At 35.1% G+C, this 22,942-nt stretch overlaps 1 pseudogene; it reads right to left on the reverse strand.

Moving 5' to 3' along the window:
- Window positions 1–1,010: 1,010 nt before the first annotated feature.
- Window positions 1,011–22,942, reverse strand: LOC119800671 (annotated as a pseudogene).

Here is a 22,942-nt window from a genome sequence, read left to right on the forward strand (position 1 = left end):
AATCTCAAGATAGTATCTTTTACTTTAATTATATTTGTTATGTATGTGCATATATATATGTATTCTAACTGCATATATATATAATATATATATATATAATGTAAAATTGGTGAGTCTGTTTTATTGGTGTGTATATGGTTTCAAGGTTAATCACTCTGCATTTCTGACCAGTAATTGGGCTCATCCATAGAATAGGCTTCTTCCTTTACTATAGTTATTAGTCGCTTATAATTTTTTGTCTAGTGGTAGGATACAGTAGAATATCTCCCCTTCTATAGTAACATTTTAACATATATTAAAATACCATTACATTAACCAGCATTGCTATTTTTGAAATCTGGTTTATGCAACCATTTCTAGGAGACTGTTTCACAATGGGCTTCCGGCTATATTTTCTCTTACAATATTTATATTCGCTTTTCTGTGATGTTCCCTAAGGTATAGATGTAGAAGCTGTAATAAAGATATAACAGTTGGGTCTAGGCTAGCCGTAATCCAATAATCTTTGTATCATGTCCAGTTACAGTTGTCTGTGATTGTATCCATTTCTGTAAAGATGGGCTTCTTTGTTGAGAGGGGTCTGCTGCATTTCTCTGTGAGTTTGTGAATAAGATTTAGAATGTAGTAAGCAACTCTGCTGCTCTGGCAAAGTGATACTAGCAGATCATTTTCTAAAGACTTCTAAAGACTGTCCCCCCACTTGTTATCCTGGGAATCTAGCTAGGATTCTAGTACCAGCAATGATTTCTCTCCTGCAAGTTGGAACAAAGGCTTGGGTTAATTGTGTGCTTCTCTTTAGTAAATACCACTTTTATATATAGATTTTTCAAAGATTCTTTTTGAAGAGCTTTGTGATGATCATCTCAGTATAGTAAATACAGTAATTTCTTAGGAACCACAAACATTACACCCAGGAAAAGTAGACTTTTTCCTGTCCATGTGGTCATCATAAGAAATACCTGATGCAGCAAGAAAATGCAGTTTATAAACTGGAGCAAGTTTGTAAGCTGTCAACTAAATATACTGCCTCTGTTACAGATTGTTTCATATAATCCATGTTCTACCAGTTTCATATCTTCTAGGTAAACTTTTATGATACTTATCTAATTACTAAGGCCTTCTTGTGTTTGTTTCAAATGCTGCTTGGTTTCTAGTAAAGGGATGTATCTGTGTAATACCACTCCTCAGATTTTACAGCTCCAAACTAATTCTGCATCCTGATTCGGGACATCAGTTCATTCAGTCTACCTTTGAACTGGATAGGTGCATTTAATTCACCCTCAATAGATTCTAATTGAGCCTGTAACTTTTCTTCATCGGCCTCTATAGCATAATGGTTCTTTTGAATTTCCTATTTGATTAGGACATGTAAGGTTCTGTGGAAGAGATCCATGAGTTTCCTTTTGTTTTGTGCTATTTTGGCCATAGTTGTAAATTAATTCAGTAGTTCACTAATGAATTCAGATATGCTATCTAATCTGGTCTGAGTTGCTTAAGAATCCATTCTTGAAAGTTTGGTCTTTAAAGCAGTTATATGAAACCTACTCCTGAGACCGGGATTATTTTTTTTGGAATAAGGGTTATCCAGTTTGGCCTGTTCCCAAATAATGGGATCAATAACAGCAGGAGGATACTGCACTAGCTGTTTGAACTGAGCCGGAGACAGTCTCGTCTTGTCTTAGAAGGATCACCCAGAGCTGCTGCAGCTGTGTTTTAATGTTGGTTTCCTCACAGTGGGCATGCAATGTTGTTGGTGGGACTCTTCTTGAGACCTCATTTGGAGAATGCTCAACAGCATAAATGACAATTACTGCGTCATCATCTGCCAGTGTCTTAATGGTTTCTCCATTGATGGTAAGAGTCTGGTTGCCTGGAAAGTAATGTCATCTTATGGAATGAAAATGGTGAATGATATTTACTTCTATTATAAACTTACAGAAATATCCAAGTTCCTTGCATGTTTTTTTCCATTACCCTGATATTTAGACTCATTTTCTATGATTAACTATTAAAGAGTTTTCATAATTACATGAAATTCATCTACTGTCAGTCATATCAAATGTCTCAACATTCATGATACATTTTGAGTTTTTTGAGAATGATATGTTTATTTTTGTGGATGTGTTTCTGTTTGAGTGAGTGACTGTACACATGTATGTGCACATGAAGACAGTAGAGGGTGTCTGGTGTTCCTTTCTATCTCTCTCTGACTATTCAGAAGTAGAATCTTTCTTTGAACTTTGACTTACTATGTTCTCTACTATGCAGGAAGAAAGCAAGCCCCATTGATTTTCTTATGTTCACCCAAGTTAGACCTGTGATTACTGTTGTGTGCTGTATGTTTAGCTTGTTACATGGGTGCTGGGGTGAAAACGGGAGTACTCATGAGTATATACCCTCTAGCCTGTCTCTCCAATACTTAAATTTACATAAACTTAGACACATAAAATCACAACAATAGGGCTACCTGAACAATACCTGCATAGTGAGGTCCTAGTTAACATGGCAAAATGGATAAAAGAAGTTTCACAGGGTTTTATTGCTGGACAAAGAGTTGCAGGAAATCAGTGATTGCTTAGAGATGCAAAACAATTTTCTTCAGGAACAAAACCTCTTGTACATTGTTCATTCACCTGTTATAAGACTGAAACAAATGTTTGTATATAAGTTTTACTAAATGGTCTCAGAAACACACAGAAAGACACACTCTCACAAATTGAAAACGAAAAACAGGTTATGTAATGCATTTCCTCTCACCAAAATAGAATAAATTCTAATTCATAATAGAAAAAAGAAGCTGAATATTTGTAAATAATGTGGAATTTAAGCATAATACTGCTGTTCTCTAATGGATCAAGAAATATACATAAAAATGAGGTAATGCTATAACATTTTAAAGTGAAAACAGTCTATCAGAGAAATTTTACAATAATGGATAACTATAATAAGAAAAGAATACTTCAAATAAACAGCCTGATAGCATAAAAACAGACAGGAGGACCAATGGAACTGAATCAAAGACCTGGATATTAATCCATACACCTTTGAACACCTGATTTTTTACAAAGAAGCAAAAATATAAAATGGAAAAAAGAAAACATATTTAATAAATGATGCTAGCATAAATGGATATCAACATGTAGAAGAATGAAAATAGACCCATATCTATTACCACACACAACACTCAAGTCCAAATGGATCAAGGCCTCAACATAAAGTACTCGACACCAAACCTCATAGAAAACAAAGTGGGAAGTACACTTGAATGCATTGGCCTGGAGACCACTTCTAAATAGAACCCCACTAGCACAGACACTGAGAGATACAATTAATAAACTGGACCTCAGAAGCTTAAAAGCTTCTATAAAGCAAAAGATATGGTCAACAAGACAAAACAATAGCCTACAGAATGGGAAAAGATCTTCACTAACCCCACATCAGACAAAGGTCTAATCTCCAAAATATACAAAGAACTCAAGAAATTGGTCATCAAAAGAATAAATAATCCAATAAAAAATGGAGTACAGACCTAAACAGAGAACTCTCAACAGACAATCTAAAATGGTTGAAAGATACTTAATGAAATGTTCAACATTCTTAGTCATCAGAGAAATGCAAATCAAAACAACTCTGAGATTTCATCTTACATCTGTATGAATGGCCAAGATTAAAAACACTGATGACAACTTATGCTGGAGAGGTTGTGGGGTCAAGGGAACACCTCTGCATTGCTAGTGGGAATGCAAGCTGCAACAGCAGCCCCTTTGAATGGTAGTGTGGCAATTCTTCAAAAAATAAGGAAATGACTTTCCTCAAGACCCAGCAATACCAGTTTTGGGCATATATCCACAGGATGCTCAAACGTGCCAAAAGGACATTTGCTCAACTATGCTCAAATTGTCATTGCTTGTCATAGCCAGAGCCTGGAAGTAACTTAAATGCCCCTGGACTGAAGAATGCATAAGGAAAATGTGGTACATACACAAAATGGGAGTCCTACAAAGCAAAAAATAAATAAATAAATAAATAAATAAATAAATAACAACCTCTTGAATTTTGCAGGCAAATGGATGAAGTTAGAAAACATCATTTTGAGTGAGGTAACTCAGACACAGAAAGACAATATTACATGTACTCACTCATGAATGGTTTTTAAACATAAAGCAAAGAAAACCAGACCACAAATCACAATCCCAGAAAACCTAGTCAACAATGAGGACCCTAAGAGAGAGATACATAAATCTAATCGACATGTGAAATAGAAAAAAAGCAAGATATCTTGAACAAATTGGGAACATGGGGAACATGGGAGAGGGTTGAAGGTGACGGGGAGAGGCAGGAAGGGTAGCAGAGAAAAATGTAGAGTTCAACAAAAATCAATAACAAAAAATTCATGACTGGAGAGATAGCTCTATTATGATCCCTTACTATCCTGTTGAAGACCTGAGTTCACATCCCACTTCCCACAGTAGAGTTCACCAACATTTATGACTATGGCTCCTTGAGATTTGATGGAAATAGTACACATACACACACTCAGGCACACACAAGAGAGACACAAAATTAAAATTAAATACTTGAAAAGAAAATAAAAACAAATTGAGCCTCAAATTACCAGAAAGAAACGATAAACACTATGGTAAATTAATAAAATTAAAGATGCATAGATTCATAAAAGACATTACAGTATAAAGCACTGATGGTTTCCTCGCCATTTAGTCTGCAATTGCACTACAGGTTCTACATAACTATTTTTGAAAGTAGAGGCTATTTGAAGACATAGAAAGTATTGATATAGAAGAATGTTACAAGTCTTTACTTCAGTGTTCTAACTCTTGTGTAACCCACTCTCACATCCATCGAGTGGGACGAAAGCAGAAAAATCACTCAGCTGAAACCCACCAGCACAAAAAAGCCATCAGAAATAATTAATTGGTGTTAAAATTCAAAATGAGTTATTGCATGGCAAAAAATAAATCATGATTTATTTGAAAAAAATGATTCATTAAGTGAAAAACATAATTGATAATATACTGTCCTAGAATAGGAATAGTACAATACCATTTGTTTTTATGGTTGGTGTGTGAGTATTGTACACATTTAATTTCTGTTGACTTAATGGGATTTTCCAGTGCCTGATACTTAAAAAATGTACTTTAATGAAACACTAGGTAGACCAATTTCTGTTTACTCCACAAATGAGTTTTTGACCTATATACTTAATAGAAGTCACCATCAAAGTAATTACCATTATGAAACAATGCTAATTAACTCACAAAAAAGGCCAGGCATCTTGCTAAAAATATATGCCTGGCTGATAATTTTAATCATGTCCAGTTTAAATAATGTCATTACCTTCTGAAACTTTATTACAAGCATATAATATGTTTTGCTTTTAGCATATATCCTGTTGAAATTGTGACTATAAAATAAATCAATGTTCAAAATAATATGAAGTGAAGAAATGGCATTCTTAAATATGCATTAATTTCTATCTAAAAATGGAATGCATCCAAGGACATTTTTTATCATAGTAATCTGTGACCAAATTGACATTCATCCTCAAGTGAATTTGGTTTAATAGCAATGTGATTTGGCCATTTTATTTTATATTTGTATAATCTACTGAGGCATCTTCAGCAAAAGAAAATCTTATAAAAATGCATTCTTCTATATAAAAATTTCTACAATGTTTTTCTGCACAAATCTGCAAAATAATGGAACAATCCATACTAAAATATTTAATTAGTACTTGATACACATTTCAATAAACATGCCTAGTGTGTCTAGAAAAGCACTGTTTGATTAAAATCCTTATTGAATTTCAATGTTTTAGGTTAGTCTACATGAAAACAATCATTTTCAATTCTTTTAAAAACTGTATTTTATATCTGTGTAAGTGAAAAATCATGTGTGTATGTATATATAGACACCTTGCTATTAAGAAACAAATACTAAGATTTTCTTTTCTTTTTTTTAAATCAGATCTCTGTATGCCCAGCTTGCCTGACCAGTGATACAGCATAAAATGATTATGAACTTCTGATCCTCCTGCATTTACTTCCTGAGATCATAGGAATGTTCCACAACCTTCAGATTAGGAGGTGATGGGGATGGAAGCTGAGGCTTCCAGCAAGAGAAGCAAACATATTAAAAACTAATGTATTTATTCATAAAGGTGATTTTACTCTCAATGGACATTAATTATTTGCTTGTCTTTTGATACATTAACACTAAGCTATAGAGTTTTATTTATCTTAGTATCAGAGTTAGTAATTTAATAACAAATGTTATGTGAATAAACAAAACCAGGTAAGCTTAATAATATGCATCAACATATTCTGGGTATCTAACATGTTTCTGAATTCCTTAAATTTGTGATATGTTTCTATATTTACACTTTATAAATAAAAAAACATTACTAGCTCTATAATTATTATGCCAGCAAAAAGACAGAAATAAAGATGGATGCTATAAATTAATCCCACACTAGCTCAGAGTTGAGTATAATAAAGGCTTATTTATTTAGTGATGATAGACTCACAAATCACAGTGCTCTGCATGAATGGAGAACAGGAACCAAATCCAGAACCTGGGATATAGCATGCAAGCTTTAGGACTGCATTTATAATATAAAAGACTATGTCCAAGTAGACTGGTATCTTAAAGGCTATTAGCTGAAGGAGGTCCCACAGAACCTCCCCCTTTTGTCTAAATAAGAGAGTTCTACAACTCATACAAAACTATATACAATAAGAACAAATATATTAAGTATAAAAATTAGAATTACAACCACCATAAGCAATATCAAGCAATAAACATATGCTAAATGTTTCAATATTTAGTTTATCCTAAGGAGTCTAAGTCTTGTATTAGAATTAGCTTGACCAAGTCATGAGAAAAAAGTAATGAAATTGACGACTATCTAGTCTTCAACCCCATAAAAGACATGAGAAGGGAAATAATATTACTTGAGTAACAGGAAGTGCAGTTTCCAAAATGTGCAATAAATGACAGAGACAACTGGCTACCTGGGTAATCACCCAAAGTCTAACTGAAATGTTGGAGCAACCAACTTTGGCTAAGGTGTAGAGTAACTGACAGACCATTTTCAGAGGCAGAAAAAAATTCAAAAACATCTTACCCTGTCTTGGCAAGGTTTGACAATCTTTGAGATATATGTTAGTCCATTATCTGCCTTTTTTGGTGCGGATATACCCATGATGAACATAACTAATAATAAATGTGTGTGATTACTGAATCGGTCTTTTCTGAGATCAAAGCAGTTTCCCATTGAAAACCTGAATAAGTGTCAATGGTGTGTTGTACATACTTTAATTTTCCAAAATCCGCAAATTAGAATATATACATATGCCAGATTTCATTCCTTTGAGTACACTTTGGTTCACTTCCTGCAGGTAATGGTGTTTGGTTATAGAAAGAGTAAGTAGGGCATCCCTCTATAATCTCCTTAGCTTGTTGCCGTGTAACAGAAAACTCTTTAAACTTTTGCTATTGACATGATGCTTTTTATGAAATTTGAATGCCTTCAGAATGTTTCCAATCAACAAACCATTCAATTTCTGCTTTACCCTGTGCTGGAGAACCTGTCAGACGCATATGGTATGTTATGTATAATGGACAAAGCCTATCTGATTATATCTTGAACCTGAAAAATTAATGAAGCCTGTATTGTATGGTTTATAATCAGTGGTTTCATTATGGAATGCAAATTTTTCTACATATTGCAAATAAGTAACTATATTAAAAACTTCTTTAAAATCCCATAGTACCATGAGAATAGCAAATAATTCTGCCTTTTCGGCAGAACTGTAAGGGCTTTGTTACATCTTACTTAAATTATCTGCTTTGTAACCTGCCTTTCCTGATTTATTTGCAACAGTATAGAATATACAGGCTCCAGTTTTTGCTGTGTCATGTACAATGTGGAGAAGTAGTTCTCATTATAAGGTTAATTCTATCACTTTGGGGATAACTGCTATTAATCTCTCCTAAAAAATCTTAGGAGAAATTCTTTGCTAGGGTTCATTTTCCTTCTTGGTCACAGACTATTTGGGATTTTTGGGCCTATACCGGTAGGTGTGGAGTTGCTTGCTATTCATGTGAGCACCTGATGTATGTAAATGGACACTATTAAGTATTCCCTTTCCAGCTCAGAATTGAGCATAATAATGGGTTATTTATATAGGGATAGACTTACAGATCACAGTTCTCTGCATGAGCAAGAAACAGGAACCATATCCAGTAGCTGGGAGAGAGAGCATGCAAGCTTTATGGCTGCATTTATAGTATAAGAGACCACACCCAAGTAGTGTGGTATCTTAAAGGCTATTTGTTGAAGGAGTTCCCACAGCAGATTCCCTTTTCATCTAAATAAGAGTTCAAAGCCTAACAACAGAAAAATGTTCTCCATTGCAAAGTGCCATATGATTATGAATGAAAAAATGATATCTATTTTTAAATGTTTATGATTTGAAATACTAAGACCCTCTGGAATAATTCAAAACACTAAATATGTCTTTTCATTATATATGGTATAAACTTTTCTGGGAGACTACTATAATAATCAGAAAAAAATAAATGCATTTGAATAAGGGAGAATAGAGTTCATTTTATTTATTCATTTTAATGAATATGATGATAATTTAAACAGATACATATTTCTGTAACATAGTCATTGAACATTGCTAAACACTCCTGTGAGTAAACTTTATTAAGTTTTACTTTTATTGTGTTTTGCTTACAGGTGGCTGTGTAACCACATGAGTACCTGATATCCACAGAGGACACAATCAAGCAATGTGTCCCTTGGGACCAGAAAAACAAGGCAAGTTTTTATTGCCCTGTGGGTGCAGAAAAATCTAATTCTTGGGAAAAACAGGAGGCGATCTTAAGTGCTGAGCTATCTCTCTAGCCCCAACAAGAATTTTCTAACTCAGATTATTTGAAGCTAGAAGACCCATTCTAAATCTAGGCCACTTTTCCTGATGGCAGCCGCTTGAAAAGAAAGTGCTTTGGGTCTGTATACCCTTGCTTCAACTGGCAAACTCATCTATTCTGGTGCCAAGGCACTCCTTTGTAAGTATTGAAACAAAATTCTTTGGGAATGCAGTATGGACAAAAGATCTAAGCTTTCTGGGAATACAACAGGACTCTAGAATTGGATTGAAATAGGTGAGATATACAGATGTGGACTGAACAACTACTGGATTTTCTGCATTTCTGTCATAATAGACAGACAATGTTGGACTGACCAGACCAATGCCTGTGACAAAGTCTATTAAATCTACTTTATTTTTTTTTCTCATGGTTTATTTTTTTTTATATTTAAAAATTTCCATCTCCTTCCCTCCTCCTCCCCCCTCCCTCCGCTCCTCCTCCCCCTTCCCTCCCCTCCTTCTCCCCTTTTCCTCCCCTTCCCTCCACCCATACCTCCCCTCCCTCCCTCTCAAGGCCAAGGAGCCATCAGGGTTCCCCACTCTATGCTAAGTCCAAGGTCCTCCCAACTCCCCCCAGGTCCAGGAAGGTGATCGACCAAGCTGAGAAGGCTCCCACAGAGCCCGTCCATGCAAAAGAATCAGAGCCCAGCGCCATTGTCCTTTGCTTCTCAGTCAGCCCCCGCTGTTGGCCACATTCAGAGAGACGGGTTTGGTCGCATGATCCATCAGTCCCATTCCAACTGGAGTTGGTGATCTCCCTTTAGTTCTGTCCCACCGTCTCCATGAGTGAATGCACCCCTCACGTTCCTGACTTTCTCCCTCATGTTCTCGCTCCTTCTGCTCCTCATCAGGACCTTGGGAGCTCAGTCCAGTGCTCCAATGTGGGGCTCAGTCACCTTCCCCATCTGTCGCCAGCTGGAGGTTCCCTCACAGTCCTGACTTTCTTTCTCATGTTCTCTCTCCTTCTGCTCCTCATCAGGACCTTGGGAGCTCAGTCCGGTGCTCCAATGTGGGGCTCTGTCATTTTCTTCATCTATCGCCAGGTGGAGGTTCTATGGTGATATGCAAGAAATTCATCAATATGGCTATAGGAACTGGCCTTTTCAGGCTCCCTCTCCTCAGCTGCCCAAGGAACTAACTGGGAGCGTCTCCCTGGAAACCTGGGAACCCCTCTAGGGTCAAGTCTCTTGACAACCCTCAGGTAGCTCCTTAAATTAAGATATATGCTTCCCTGCTCCCATATCCACCCTTCCTATATCCCAAGCACCCCATTCCTCCGAGCTCCCCCCATTCTCCCCTTCACACTTTTCTCTCCCCATCTTCCCTTGGCCCAGTCTCGCCCAACCCTCAAGTTCCCAATTTTGCCTGGCGATCGTGTCTACTTCCAATATCCAGGAGGATTACTATATCTTTTTTTGGGAGTTCACCTTCTTATTATCTCCTCAAGGATCCCAAATTTATAGGCTTGATGTCCTTTAATTATGGCTAGAAACCGATTATGAGTGAGTACATCCCATGTTCATCTTTTTGGGTCTGGCTATATTTATTCTATAAATTCTGCTTTTATGGAACCCTGACCAAGAGATTTGCTCAGTACATCCTGTCTGTACCATCTGGGTTTTTGTGGTTCTAGTCACTTATGTTTCTCTTCACCTTCTGAAAAGGTTTGTATGCGATGGAGGTGTGTGTCAATGTTCCTTTGAAATGGTCTTTGTCTGATTTCAGATTCATATTTGGAATACTTCTCCTTGCCTCAAACACTTTTTTATACTGAATTAATTCAACTCCAAACTAAGGAAGACGTTTCTTAAAATCATTCTTTAAAACACTCTTTTTGTTATGACACACACACACACACACACACACATGGAATTCATTATAAATTTTTCATATCTTTGAATTAATCCATGAGATTCTGTCTTTTGTGATGTTTAACATACAGTCATTGTATGGATTTTTTGGAATTTTTCTACATAACTGCCATTGATGGCCGTTGGTTTGTGAGTGTTTACTTTTAGAGAATAACCTTGTGTCTTGTCATATTACTATTTTTTTTTAGTTGGGTGTTCCCCCATCTGAAGTTAGCATGAGGCACCCTTAACCACAATCTTATCTTCTTTAACTTGAAGTTTAGGTTAAATAAATGTTAAGTGCTATGCACAGCTAAGCAGTCCTGGTCAAGTTATATCCTAGTCATCATTATTGTCTCAGTTCCAGTATCTCCTACATGGTAGTTTGACAAGCTGTCAGAGTTTTATGAATTTTTTTCTGGAAGATAAACTCTGACTGTTGTTTGTAAGAAGGCCTCATTTTTTTTGTTTCTACCATCAAGAAATTCCTGGGGAAATATCAGTTCTGTCGGTTCTATAGTATTTATAGTCTGATGGCAAAAGCAGAGATGTTAAAAAATGAATCTCTCTAGATTCGCTGAATTCTTGTCAAAGCACAGTTGCGTAGCTAGCAGTCTGCTGTTTCTTTATCCTTAGATTACCAATGCATTTCCATGCTTGTTAGATGGGTTAGCACTATTTTGTCGTTTCTTCGTCTCGTGCTTCCCTTTTCTCTTTTAAAGTAGATTCTATTTCTATTCTTTGCTATTCTTATGCTTTTGCAGAGTCAAAGCCACTATTTTTTTTATTAAAGATTTCCATCTCCTCCCCCTTCCCTCCCCTCCCTTCCACCCATACCCCCACCACTCCACCCCTCTCCAAGACAAAGAGCCATCAGGGTTCCCTTCACTATGTTAAGTCCAAGGTCCTCCCAGCTCCCCCTAAGTCCAGGAAGGTGAGCAACCAAACTGACAAGGCTCACAGTGAGCCCGTCCATGCTGTAGAGTTCATGTTCATTGCCTTTGTCCTTGGTTTCTCAGTCCTCCTCCGCCGTCAGCCACATTCAGAGAGTCCGGTTTGGTCCCCTGTTCCATCAGTCCCATTCCAACTGGACTTGGTGGTCTCCCGTTAGATCTGTCCCACCATCTCAATGGGTGAACGCACTCCTCATGGTCCTGACTTCCTTGCTCATATTGTTTTAGTATTTAGTATTTAGTATAAAGGTAGGGTTGTTGGTGCCTTTGGTTGTTGATGGCAGCAGCTGTTGTGCCCTGCTCTTGAACAATCTGGACGGTCAGTGACTATTCTTTACAAAACTTTTTAATATTATTATTACCAGTAACATATATTAATTTATTATTTCTTCCTAATATTGGGGGAATGTTAATCTGAGTATTTCTTTGATAAAAACAACCATGTCCCCACAAATTCATGGCCATGTTAGTCACATATGTCTTTAATTTTTCTCTCTGTCCGTTTTGCCCTATACATTCAACAAATATCTTTCTCTGTTTTACCTGAGATGATGTTCCAATCACTAAAAGCTAACCATTATCTCCTGAAGAGGCAAATTTGAATACTCAGATTCTGATGAAATTATTGTTACATCTGCACCTGTGTCTACCAGACAATCAATGACAATGACCTTGGTTTGCATTTTTAATTTTAGTCTTTGTTAATTTATAGACATTTGCTAAAATACTCACCTTATTGTTTCTCCAGAATTTTTTTGTCTCTCTTCCATAGCTATTCTATTATCCAGGGCAATTTGGTTTCTTGCAGTAGGTAACAGGTACTTTAATTGCTCTGGCAAGCAGTTTTTTTCTACAATGGCAGGAAAAGACTGAACTATATTTGGCATAGAGGTCTGCAAAAAGCTCCTAAAAGAGTTTCGCAAAGGCTAACAGTTTTCTTTATCTTTGTTGTTCTACATTCATTAGTCCATTGCCTGCCATTGTCACACCTTCTGCATAATACAGAAGGAAGTGGCATTCTGATTGGATTATTAAAAAAACATTAATTCTAGGAAGACCCTGTGTATAATCTCTTTTAAGGTGACCTTATTTGTCACAATTATAATATTTGACATTTCCATTTTTCCTCAAGCCTCTGGAAATCACTTCTCCTATCTAAGCAATATCATGGTCATGAAATTCAATATTGATTGTATCTCAGATTCATTTCTCCAAGGGTGCTAACCTTGTCTTTAAGGGCCTCATTATTCTTTTGCATTGAGAATTAGCAATTTCAAAAGACAGAGATTCAATTATTATTTGTCTAGATTGTAAATTTCATCTTACTATTACTGATGAAGTCACTATAAAAAATTCATGAAGGCTTTCCTTTGAACCTGTATAAAATTATTGAATGATCCCATTTTCTTTCCTAGTTCTCCAATTCTGTTTCAAGCATTCAAAGCTGCTCCATGGCATAAAGCCATGGCATGATAATCATATAAAGATTGCTTTTTGACAGTAGCATAATCTCTTTCTCCAAGAAGTTGATCTTGGGAGATTTTCATACCTCTAGCTTTATTCCATTGTTTAAAATACTCTTAGCCTCTTCTCTGAATCGGGTATTCTGATGTGATTGTGGAACAAGCTCAGAATCAGTTTTAATGGGATATATCCAGTCTTTAATGACATTTTGCTTGCATAATAAGTTTAACATTTTCTTCACAAAGGGTGAATGCATGTTGTATGAGACTATTGTTTCCTTGAATCTCCTTAAATCTAACAAGAGTCCAATTAGATCTTACATAGCCTCTATCATTTTGCAATGCCTGTAAGGTTAATGGATATATTAAGGTTGGTTGTTTATAACCTCAGGTTGTTCCTCTTTAACCTTATACTACAATGCTGAAATTGGTTTCCATTACGTTCCTATATTCATCTGTTTCAATCTGACTATCTCTATTATCTGCTTTATTGTGTTTTTCTATGGCCTATATCTTGGCTGTTAAACCTAACACCATTTTAAAGGTTAAAGCAAGAATTGTGAAAATGACAACAGGGTTATAAAATAATAATTAACCATATGTCAATACTGGATAAGTTGATTATCCCTTTATTTAATTTTTCCATTTTGAAATCATGAATTATGTAATCACACAGAAACCTAACATTCTCGATTATAATTTTGTTTTCCATTTTTTTAACATGGGAAATACTCTCTGTTTCATCTAATTCTTCCCTTAAAGGATTCACACTTTTCTCACCAAATCTGCCACTGATGATGATGAAGATGTGAGACATTGCCTCTGAATAGAAAAGTAAGACTGACTGGATTTCAAGGTAGCTACCTAGTTAGGCAGCAGTCCATGAAGGGGGTTCATGGGAAGCCCACCGGGAGAAAATACAGAAAACTTAGCTGGTGGGTTAGTGACTCTAGCCATGTGTTGCTCTGGCCTATATCATTTGCTGTAAGGCCACAGGCAAATGACATTTCTTGTGTGTTTGAATTTGTACCCCAAATGTTGGGTTCTAGATGCAGAAAAAAAATAATTAAAAGCACAGAGCCATATATTAGGATTCATAGAAGATCAGAAAAGCAAAGCAACGAAGTCACAAGAGAGTTCTCACCTCTATAAATATTCAGAGAAAAAAAGAGTGAGTTCCTGTCTCATCCCACCTCATATTCTCCTCTAGTGTTGGTATTAAAGATGTGTACCACCACTGCCTGGTATCTATGGCTAAGTAATTTGGCTTCGGGGATTAAAGGTGTGTGCAATCTCTGTTTGGCCAGTATGGCTGATTAGTGTGCCTAGCTTTGCACTCAGATCTTTAGGCAAGCTGTATTTGTTAGATGATCAACAAAGTATCCCCACACAATGGTTAATAAAAAAGAATGCATCGTTACTTCAATGATGCACAAAGTCAATTGTCATTAGTTTATTTTTTATTTCTGGTGTCGTTTCATTTTGGATATGCCTTTTGTTTTTTGATTGCGTTGTTGAATTCTATTTTCTATATTTACATGGAGGGTAATAAGCAATATGAAAATACAAATCAATGAAATGGAAATGGAAATGGTACAAGAAGATTTTATATTCATGTATCTGTTGCTTTGAATGAGATTTCAAAAACCTTAAAAATAGAAATACATTGTTCTAATTCAGAGTAGTGCAGTTAAGTAAGGATTCAAATACTTAAAGTGATGAATTCCAAATAAACCTTATAAGACCTTTTATAAGATTCTTGTTATTCAAGAATAGATTACCAAACTGATTTATTTTATGATGTCGATATAATTTTATAGTATGTTTTATTCCTATATTTTAATAGAAAAACACAGAAGAATTTCCTTTTACTGTTTAAATATTATGATCCCATTGACATGTTTACTAAGAAAAACATGACTGCTGTGCAGTCTATGTATTATACATAATATGTCCTTCATTTTTAATTCATTGCAGTCACATTTTTCTCACCTTTATTCAATGGGGAAAACAAAAATTCAATCCTCTTCAGTAATGATATTCCTCTGCTGATCCAAAAATAGTTTCCACATTTATCTCATCAAGGACAAGAACAACTGGAAAGTTATAGAGTGACAGCATTCCCCACACCGTATAGGTTTTTTTTACAAGTTAAACAACAATGGAATCAGGTTTATTTTATAAAAAGAAGTTTAACTGAAAAAATATCTTACTATTAACCAAGGAAATATCCTAAATAAACTCTAGAAATATTCTGAGTGAGAAATACATTCATATAAAATTCTTGAAAAATAAAGATGTAGACTAATAAAGAGGCTACGAATTACCAGATGGCTAGTGTTTTCATATAAGCGTTTACTTTCACAATGATTATAAGTTCATATATAGCTGAAGAAATGACACGTATACCCTTTGTACCAATTCTCTTAAAAATATATTATAATAGTGTACACAAAATTTTGACATTGATACAGGTAAAATACAGAACATATCTATGTATGGACAACCTCATCATGATTCCCTGTTGTATGAGTGACATTTATGTCACTGTAAACAACTTGAGAGAAGACTTTATTTAGGCTCAGCAAACAGTGTTTTGGACTGTTTTGGAGAGCAGAGCCCAGCAGCTGATGGACTAGTGCAGAAGATGGAAGAAAGGGGGAGAATAGAGACAGAAGTAACAGACACCGTAGGACCCGCCATGGGGATTCCTGACCCACATAGGCCCTTCCATCAACTTCCATCAGCAAACTGCCTAGGTATGTTTAGCAGTGGATTAAGTGTTTAAAAACATGAGTGTCTTCAAATCATAACATTCATGTAATTATATTTTAATGTGTTTAGAGCCACAGTGTTTCTTTCCTCTCAAATCATCTGGGAATTAATGGCCATTTTTATTCTATGTATCATGTATTTTTGTCTCTCAAGAGTAAGATCTAATGTAGTTTCTCAATGGAATAGTTCTGGAGGTTTATTGAGGGTGTTTCCTTGGCTTATAATTAACTATATTTTTTTTTTTGCTCTGAAGTAACCTTCTGTGCCCTGTATGTAGAAGTTTGCTTAACTGTTTGCTTGTAGAAACACAATCTGGTATAGGCAGTTTTGGAATACTACTAATAAGGATAATATAAACATCTGTGTACAGGAGTTTTTTTGATCATCTCAGGGGAAATGAATTGCCAGAATATTTATTGCTTGATCATAGGGTAATATAGTATGATAAGTTTTACGAAGAGTATGTATTCATATTTAAATATGGTTATGTAAAATGTAAAAATATAACATTTATGATTTATAATATTATAAATGTTATAAACATATAGGAGATAAATATAAATGTTGTATATTTATATGTATAATAAGGAATAACATATTTCATATATATGCATTTTTTCTTTATTGTATTTGACAATTTTTCACTGTATTTTAGGAGGAGTAATGATATTTCTTTCTTTGTGACCTACAGCTTTTCTTCATTCCCCTTTAGAATTTTCTTCTCTGTATGGCCTAGAAAATTTATAAACAACTTTTGTAAGAATAAAGAAGATGGGCTTTCTCTGTCTTGATTTTTTCACAGGAAATATTTCCCATTTTCCTGTTACATATAGAGCTTCTCCTTAGTAAATTGTGGTACTTCCCATCTATTCTTTTATGTTTAAAAATTAAAATACAATGACAGCATTTTTACTTTCTCCTATCTATTTTTATTTCTTGAGCAATTTTGTCTTGAATAGATGCTTAACCTCACATATGATTTCCATATATTAATGCAAACATTTATGTGATTTTTCTTCTTTATATTTTATAACATGGTGTATGAGACTGATTAGTTACTTTAAGTGCTACTAAATTAAACTTGTTAATTCAGTCACAAGCTGTCAGGTAGTTTCAGTAAATAATAATTCTATAAAGTTATTATCTCACAAGATTATAAAATTCTCAACAGTTAGTGTTTTGCAATTCCCCTAAAGTCATAAAGCAATTCATAACTCACATGTACCCAGTGCTGCTGGTATAATCAAGGCTTTTCAGCTGCCAGCTGTAGAGAGTTATAGTCTGGACTATTCACAGTTATATATAATTATAATAATGATAATGATTATGTAGTTTATGTATTTGCTATATTGTATTATTATGTATATATACATAAATGCACACACATTTTTTTCTTTTATGTTTTTACTCTTGTGTAAGAAATCTAGGGAGCAGCCAGTTCATGTGACCAGTCCATCTGAAAGAGATCAGATCCCATTTCACATTAGACTCTGAGTCTTCTTTCCTGATACTCTTTGCAGGCACACAGCCTGGGACACTTCCTCTCTTTTTCTAAAACTGCTTAAGCTGTGCAGCAACACTAGCAAAAGAACTGCTTCCCTGAGATCCTTCTTATTTAAACAAAAACAAAACAAACATAATAATAAAGCAAAAGCCTTTTGCCTGAAGCAAGTTGTTAGAAATTTCACAATAAGGCAGTATCACAAGAGGACATGGCAGCCTATGTGGGCTAATTGCCAATGTGACCGACTATGGAAGTAGAAGACACATATATTGATGCTGTTGACCCTACATAGAGGTGGAGCAGTGTTAAGTTTTGATAATTAGTTCAAAAATTAAATGAATAAAAATTAAAAAGTGGAAGAAATTGGTGTATAATAAGAGAAACTTATATTGAAATTGTACTATTATGGTTTGAAGTTAGGTATCATAAAAATTAAAAGTTTTATAAAAGATTATAAATTAGAAAACAATTTCAGTAAGTTATGTTTATTATTAAAGAAATAGTTTGCCGGGCGGTGGTGGCGCACGCCTTTAATCCCAGCACTCGGGAGGCAGAGGCAGGCGGATCTCTGTGAGTTCGAGGCCAGCCTGGTCTACAAGAGCTAGTTCCAGGACAGGCTCTAAAAAAGCTGCAGAGAAACCCTGTCTCGAAAAACCAAAAAAAAAAAAAAAAAAAAAAAAAAAAAAAAAAAAAAAAAAAAAAAAAAAAAGAAAGAAAGAAAGAAATAGTTTGTTATAACTTCAATGAGGCTAATTGCACATTGTTTAAAAAGACTGCTTTAGTGTACATCAGTGTCCTGGGCCTCACATTCCCTCATATTCATTGAATCACCCAGTGGTACTTCAAGTCCTCAAGATGACATTCACATACATTCTGAATGAGCATAGCATTTGTTCTTGTTTTATATTTTACTGTATCTTTTCTATATTACATTGTAAAGCATAACTATTCAATAAATTACAGCAATAGGCAATATAGCATGAAACTAAGCTGTGTGTTAAACTATCATCCCTGATTGCATATTATACTGTATGATGTTCACACAGTTGAGATGGTGTTTTTCTTGGGATATAACCTTTTTTGAGGTGGTCATGAGAAAATACTATTGATGTTCCATCATTTATACTCTATTGTCCTGTTTCCACTGGCTTCTTATTTTTTCTACCTTTCCTTCTTCTTATGTTTTTTTCTTTTCTAATTGATTTTATTGAGCTATACATTTTTCTCTGCTCTCCTCCGTTCCTCTCCCCTCCCCTTCAACCCTCTCCCATGGTCCCCATGCTGCCAATTTATTCAGGACAACTTGTCTTTTAATACTTCACCTGTAGATTATATCCATGTATGTGTCTCTTAGGGTCCTCATTGATGTTTAGGTTCTCTGGGATTTTTATTTTCATGTTGGTTTTTCTTTGCTTTATGTTTAAAAGCCACTTATGAGTTAGTATATATGATAATTGGCTTTTTGTGTCTGGGTTACCTCACTAAGTATGAGGTTTAGTAGCTCCATCCGTTTGCGTACAAATTTCAAGAAGTCATTTTTTTTCTGCTGTGTAGCACTCAATTGTGTAAATGTACCACATATCCTTATCAATTCTTCAGTTGTTTCCAATTTAGGATGTTTCCAGGTTCTAGTTATGATAGTAGCCCTCCTTTACACAGATGATAAATGGGCAGAGAAAGAAAGCAGAGAAACAATACCCTTCACAATAGCCACAAATAGCATAAAATATCTTGAAGTAAATCTAACCAAACAAATGGAAGAGTTGTATGAAAAGAACTTTAAATCTTTGAAGAAAAAATTGAAGAAGACACCAGAAAGTGGAAAGATTTCCATGCTCTTTGATAGGTAGAATTAACATATTAAAAATGGCAATCTTACCAAAAGCAATCTACAGATTCAATGCAATGCCCATCAAAATCCCAGCAAAACTCTTCACAGACCTTGAAAGAACAGTACTCAACTTCATATGGAAAAGCAAAAAACTCAGGATAGACAAAACAATCCTGTACAATAAAAGAACTTCTGGAAGCATCACAATCCCTAACTTCAAACTCTACTACAGAGCTACAGTACTGAAAACAGCCTGGTATTGGCATAAAAACAGACAGGAGGACCAATGGAACCTAATCGAAGACCCGGATATTAATCCACACACCTATAAACACCTCATTTTTGACAAAGAAGCAAAAAATATAATATGGAAAAAAAGAAAGCATATTTAACAAATGGTGCTGGAATAAACAGGTATCAACATGTAGAAGAATGAAAATAGATCCATTTCTACCACCATGCAAAAACTCAAGTCCAAATGGATCAAAGACCTCAACATAAAGCCAGCCACTGAACCTGATAGAAGAGAAATTGGGAAGTACACTTCCTAATTTTTATTTTTTAGCTTTAACACTTTGCTTTGCTTTTTAGTTTTGTATTTTATATTTCTAAAATTTTATATTTTACTACTAATTCCTTAATGAGGAAGTCTCCTTTTAATTTGTTTTAATTGTTTTTAGTTCTTTATTTAAAGCTTCAGTCATGGACCCTTTAAATCTTTTCTTTTCAAATATGTGTGATTTCATTTTATTTATTCTTTTTGACATTATAATATAATTACATTTCTCACTTCCCTTTCTTCAACCCCCCCAGTATACCCCTCCTCTCTCTCTTTTAAATTCACAATCTCTTTGTTCATTGTTATTTGTTGGAGATTCAAATAACTTTCTCATATCAAAGCTTCTCTTATTTTAGAGGAATAAAGATACTTTTTAAAATAGAGTGAATGGTATATCAATTCTTTTACTTAAATTATAATTATTTTATGATATATGTGTATCAGTTCATTGTATCATAAATATATATAATCTGTCAACTATATCTCAGTAAAGTAGAAATAAAAACTAATGTGCTAAAATGTTTTCATTATTGAAAACAGATTTCTCTCTCATATATCCCAACTATCATTTCCCTTCCTTCCATCCTTCCCAGCTCCCCTTTTTCCCCATGACACTATTTTCCTCTTCCCTAGATCTGCTCCCCTTCTCTTTTTTTTATAGGAAAGAGTAGACTTCCAAGAAACAACAGACAGAACAAACAAAAAAAGACATAATAAGATAGAACAAAAGCTATTGAGGCTGGATAAGGCAACCCAATAGACAAAAGAGTCGCAAGAGCAGGCAAAAAGAGGCAGAGACACACTGCTCCCACTGTTAGAAGTTATACAGAGACACTAAGGTAACAGTTATAACATATACACAGAGGACCAGGTGTAGACCCGTGAGGGCCCATAATGCCTCCTTTAGTGTTCATTATGAACAAATTATGACCTTAAGAGCAGGTTTAAATTTGAAAAAATGTGGAGAAATTTTTCTAAAATTATGTTGTTGTGGGGAAATTGGATAAATCTATTAAAATCCATATTCAAATTATGAATCTATTTTATGTAGCACTAATTAGTATTAAGTATTTAGAAATAAATGTAATAGAAGTTTGTAAAATTCCTATGCTCAATTGTTAAAAAAAATTATAAAGAAAAATTAAAGAAGGCATAGAACTGGCACAGTCACATCATGACTGAATAATATAAAATAAGAATGCGAGTTCTCCTAAATTTAATCTGAATAACAAATGTCATCAGAAGGAGAATCCTATCAAGGAATTTGGTAGATATTCTCAAACTAATATTAAATTATTATGAGTAAAATACCAACAGAGAATATATTGGAAGGATTTAAATATTGTGATAGGTCACAACATTACAAACACTCAGTAGACTGAGGAGAGAAGATTGCTAGGAATTTACTATCAACATGGTCTTCATAGTGGGAAATAGGAGAGCTAGAACTTCCTAGAATAATCTAGTATTAGAAAACAAAATAGAAGTAGTAAAAGAGGAAAAGAGAAATGTATTACATTCAAAGACATACTCCTAATGATGTTCTTTCTCTAGACAGGACCACCTACCAATAGTATATTCATTATGAACTCATCAGTTGATTAATCCATCAATGACTTTTGTGCCTTTGTAATTAGGATAATTTTTCATATTATAAGCTGGTGTTGAAGTCCTCATCACATGAACCATTTATGGGGATTTTTTTTCTCATTTTTTTATTAAAAATTTCCATCTCCTCCACTCCTCCTTCCCCTTCCCTCCCCTCCCTTCCACCCATACCCCCACTCCACCCCTCTCCAAGACAAAGAGCCATCAGGGTTCCCTTCACTATGTTAAGTCCAAGGTCCTCCCCACTCCCCCTAAGTCCAGGAAGGTGAGCAACCAAACTGACAAGGATCACAGTGAGCCTGTCCATGCTGTAGAGTTCATGCTCATCGCCGTTTGTCCTTGGTTTCTCAGTCCTTCTCCACCGTCAGCCACATTCAGAGAGTCTGGTTTGGTCCCCTGTTCCATCAGTCCCATTCCAACTGGACTTGGTGGTCTCCCATTAGATCTGTCCCACCGTCTCAATGGGTAAACGCACTCCTCATGGTCATGAGACTTATTTATTCCTGATTCAACTGTTTAAAAAAACTATTTTTTAGTCCAGGTTGTTAAAACACACACAAAAAAAACAGTTAAACAAGAAATTTTATTTTTTTATAATTCTGATCCAAGAATGCCAAGATAATAGATTCAAGATATATTTATCTGGTAAGAGTTGAGGCTGGTTTACAGTAAGATCTCACATGATGGAGATTCAAAATAGGAAACTGTCTCTCTGAGATCTTGCCTTAAAAGGGCATTAGTGTAGTAGGAGGCAACTTGTCTGTTCCCAGGCCACCCAGAGTCCTGAAATAACCACACAGAAACTGTATTAGCTCTAACTTCTTATTGGCTAGCTTTTATATCTTAGTTTAACCCATTTCCATTATTTTATATTTTACCATGATGCTCATGGCCTACCAGCAAGTTTCCAGCATGTCTGTCTCCTATAGCAGCTCCATGGCTTCTCTCTGACTCTGCCTCTTCCAGCATTCAGTTTAGTTTTCCTTGTCTACCTCTATTCTGCTCTGCACAGGCTCAAGAGAGTTTCTTCATTAAGCAAGGGTATTCACAGTATATAGAAGAGAATCCCATGTCACACTAGGACCATCACAAGAGGTTCACTGTTATGACCCGTTTATCTCCCTAATACTAATCTGCAAAAGGGGAATTGGGGCTTTAACTTTTGAATTCTGAGAAGACCAAAAATTCTTTACATTGATGAGTTGTTGATAATCAAATATTCCATGCTGCTGTTAAATGGAGGAGTTAGGGGAGACATAACCATAATCATAATATACTGTACAAAAATATATTTTCAATGAAAAACAAAAATATAAACATTTTTATAGCAAAATATGTTGGCTTATACCTTTTATACCAGCACTCTCAATTCTGAGGGAGAAAGATGTCTGAGAATTGAAATCCTGACTAGCTGACATAATGCATGGTGTGATACCCAT

The sequence above is a fragment of the Arvicola amphibius genome, chromosome 14 (assembly GCF_903992535.2).
Source record: "Arvicola amphibius chromosome 14, mArvAmp1.2, whole genome shotgun sequence".
Taxonomy (NCBI): Eukaryota; Metazoa; Chordata; class Mammalia; order Rodentia; family Cricetidae; genus Arvicola; species Arvicola amphibius.